Below are 4,236 nucleotides of genomic sequence, written 5' to 3' on the forward strand. Positions count from 1 at the left end.
AAGCTTCGCTCTCCTGGGGCCACTCACCTCCTGCTGTGCAGCCTAACAGGGGTTGGGGACCCCGCTCTAGTGAAGAAGAAAGACATTACATAGTAACCACCCCACACACAGTTTCATGACCTTCGTGATCAAACTGCAGTGGAGAAGTGTGGGGTGTCCTGAGTGCCTGTGGAGCTGACTTAGCTGGAAGATCGGGGAAGCCTTCCTGGAAAGATGTAAAATTTGACCCAAGATAGAAAGGGTAGTACTTAACGGGGAAAATACGTCCAGAGAGAAGGAACAACATTCTGGGCAGAGAGGTAGTTTCTACTTTTATACCCCAAAAGATGAGAAGGAGGAACCCAGCATTTAGGCATGGGGAAGAAAGAAATTCAAATTGGTTATAAACCTCTTCAATTTCACTCAGCTATTAATTGTTCTTTCGCAGAATCTACCTTAACACATAATCTACCTTCATGCCATTTAATCCTTTAGCACTAATGATCTGCATAGGGGAAGATGAGTCACATGACTTCTCTGGGCCTTAGAATCTCCATCTATTGATGAGGGAATTTGATAGATATTTTATGAGTTGACCCTCCACCCCCCGGAAGTCAGGTTGTGTATGCACATAGTCATAATGCGTAACAAATACAGTGGACATGCTGCTGTTCCCAACCTTTGAAGATAAAAAAATTTCTGATGGAAATACTGGCAAGAGTGGTACAATCCTTGGGGGAAATGAGAATGCACCCTGAGATTTCCCTGACTGAGATAAGAAAAGTAGGTATCCATTATGAAGTCAGACTCATAGGCTGGGAGAGCCCGACCCCCACACTTTGTTAGGAGTGATAACACGTAGGTCATTGCCGCCCTCCTTTTTCTTTCTGTTGCTGAAGGAAAGTGATGAAGTGGTGCCAAGAAAGTGGCAAATTGCCTTAAAAATCACATAAAAGTGCAATTTAGCGCACACAGTTCTGCTGAAGAAAACCACCTTTGTTTCATTATTAGCTTCCCAGGGATTTCTTTCCTTGCTTGGCATTTAAGTGTGGAAAACTTGTCCTTTTTTTCTTAACATAATGAGACAGTTCTTATGTTTTAAGAACAATAGAAAAAAGCATGAGGAGTGATCGATACATTACTGGAGATTTATTAACTACCAACTGGAGCCTTATTGCCCACCTCTGGGTATGATTTGGACAGACAAGAAGGCATAAACCTCTGTTGTTTTAAGTAAAAATAGAACGAAATCTAATCTCTGAGACCACGGGATGAAAAATGTTCTATTAGGGATTTGCTTTGCCTCCCCCCCCACCACTCAATTCAGGTTCAGGCTTTGACCTATAGACAAAAGAGGAGCTATTTTGCTTAAAAGGTTTAGAACTAATAGGAAGGTAAACTCTGAAGTTATTTGTTGACATAGTTTCTGGCAGATTTTCCCAGCTTCTGTTTAATTCTCTTTCTACTTGTCTGTACAGGCTTGACAAAAAGTACATCAAAATAGAGCTGTGCTAATGTGGTCACATCTCATATTTCATGCACTGTGTGTTTGATGTGAAACAAAGCAGGGCGAGGCAGGGAGAAGTAAGGAACTAAGAATGTTGAGTCCTGTTGTAGTAGCAGGAAATGGTTGCAGTTGAGACCAAACCTCAATGGAAAATGGGCTGTGAATTAAATAAGACAGTGGTGGGGCAGATCAATAAAGCCTTTTTTATTTTGTTGATGGAAAAAAGATGTTCAGTCAAAGGGAGTTTATAGTTCAAATGATGCCTTTCCTAATTTGTTAACTGTTTTAATTCAACAAATAGTAATTAAGTGCCCCTAATATGGCAAAAATTATATCAGGGAATGGGCACACAGTAGTGAGGAGACAAACAATCTTTGAGTTCACATTCTATGTGGACATGGGCATTGACTAAACACACAATGGATTCTATTGTGAGCATTGTTTTACACATTACTGAAAGTTATGGAAACTAAAGAAACCATTTGGGGGTGAAAGCTGAGACCTCAAGGATAGGAATCTGTTTTCTTTGCTTCCTTCATCATGGTTAGTTTATAGGTAGAATTTGGGGTGCTGTAGATTTGGGCACCCTGAGTCTTGTCCCTGTTAGAAGCTCCCAGTCTGAAGAAGTCTCAAATATAGATGTAGGGATGTCTTTGGAGAAATGTAGGGAAAGGGGAAAATCATGGCAGACTTTTTTGCAAAAGTTAGATGTGGCCACTGGGTGAGTTAATTATACGCCATTTTTAGCTGGATAGAAGACAAAACAGTCTCTAGGTTGGAATAGAAATTGGAGATGCAATTGCTCACCAGAGGGTTTAACTTGGCTCCTAACAGAGAAATAGATGTTCACTGGAGAAAGTCAACCTAAGGATGACATTCTCCTGATGTCCTGAGGGTAAACCCTAAAGGCCAGGCCAGGGGCACTTATGGTAATTTGGGTTGCATGTTCATTTTTATGTTCTGGTCTGAAATGTGGTGGAAGCAGTGAAAAAAATTCCCTCAACAGAGGCAAAATGAAATGGAAAAAAATGGAGCTCTTTGGGGAGCAAATTATACAGTTTGGATGTTTCTGTGGTGCTGGAATTGAGACATGACATTCAGGTCTCTGCTTGGCCTTTTTAAAAATATAATCAGTGGAGACACTATTCTTTCAACACACTCACATCAAGTTGGGGCAAGGTGAAGCCAATGTAACTATTTTGTGGTTCATAAGAAGGTGGAATTCATTACTACAGTTTCTTTTTTTTCCCTTTATTTTTATTGTTGACACTATTGCAGATGTCCCCATTTTCCCTCCTCCTGTCCCCCTCCTCCCCACCCCAGCTCCTCCTTTCTTCTGGCCATTGTCACACTGTCGTCTGTGTCCATGGGTTATACGTTTATGTTCTTTGGCTAATCCCTTCACCTTCTTTTATTCAGTTCCCTCTTCCTCATTCCCTTTTACAGCTGTCAATTTGTTCCATGTAACTATACTTCTACATCCTGATTGGCCAAATGTGCTGAATTTGTCATTGACTGGGGAGGGGGTGGGGTGGGTCATTGTCTCACGAGATAGCTATAGGAGTCCCAGGAGGTAAATGGACTGTGGGTCTGAAGTCTGCCTCGTGTCCTGGAAGCCTGTGTTGGCTTAAAAGGCAGTTCACTGTTGGACTGGGAGCTGGTCAAGTGCAGCAGTGTTTGACCTGTAGTTCCTGCTGTATCACCAGCACCCACCACAGTGCCTGGCTGGCCTAGAGAAGGAACTCAATAAATGTCTGTTGAATTTGTTAAATAATTAAAATTTACTATGAATGTTGCTTGTCCCTCAGACGTTAAAAATGATGGGGTGGTGGGCAATGGAATTATCAGAGGATCCGTCTTGTTATTTGATGTTTAAAAACAAACAAACAAACAAACAAAGCCTGGAGATGTTTAAATCTAAGATGGAGTTCTGTTATTAATTGTCTCCAAGGCCTGCGAAGTGTCACTTACCCAGCTCTAAGTTCCCCCCCTGTGAAATATAAAATGTCTCTTCTAGCTCAAACATTCCATGCTGAATTAAGTTTTCTGCTAATATATTTTCTCCTCAAGTGTTTTGTTTGAGATTGTCATTTAGCACTGAAGTATTTAAACAGTTTGAGGTTATCATTAAGAGCTTGCATTTGAAAAGTTTGCAGAGCAAAGTCTGTGGATTTGGATCTCAAGTATACCTTCTGTTCTTGCCCCCTAGCCCAAATAACTTGCCTCATGTACTTAAAGGGAGAAGAGAAAACACTGACCAGAGGGAGGACATGACCAAATAAAAGGTCTGACCCCTTTCCTTCTGCAAAATCTAGATCAGAACTGAAGGTCTCACACATGGCTCTCCAGTTAAGGATTCTCTAGCTCCCTGCTACTTTCCTCACCTCGAGATTTCTCTTCTAGATTATGGAGTTCTCGAGGACAGAGATTGTGCCGTCTTCATCTATTTGTCCACACCAACCCCGAATTAGTATGAAATGATAGGTACTTATGGAATAAATAAATGTGGAAGTAGTTAAAGGTGGAGATGGTACTACAGCAGAAATGCACGATTGATGGTTAGAGGTGATCGGGACAGTAGAGGTAATAACAGAGCATCCATGGATCAGAGGAAGGCAAAATACCAAAAAAATGCAACTGTCTGAGTTAATGATGCAATGAAAGCTTGACATTTATAAAGCGGCTGCCTCCAATGGCAGGGCATATAAAGTCAGTGAATGGAGGCCACCTAGCCCATTCCCAGTTGTAAT

Source organism: Sturnira hondurensis, unplaced genomic scaffold, assembly GCF_014824575.4.
Source record: "Sturnira hondurensis isolate 20B ecotype Veracruz unplaced genomic scaffold, ASM1482457v3 Scaffold0019006, whole genome shotgun sequence".
NCBI lineage: Eukaryota > Metazoa > Chordata > Mammalia > Chiroptera > Phyllostomidae > Sturnira > Sturnira hondurensis.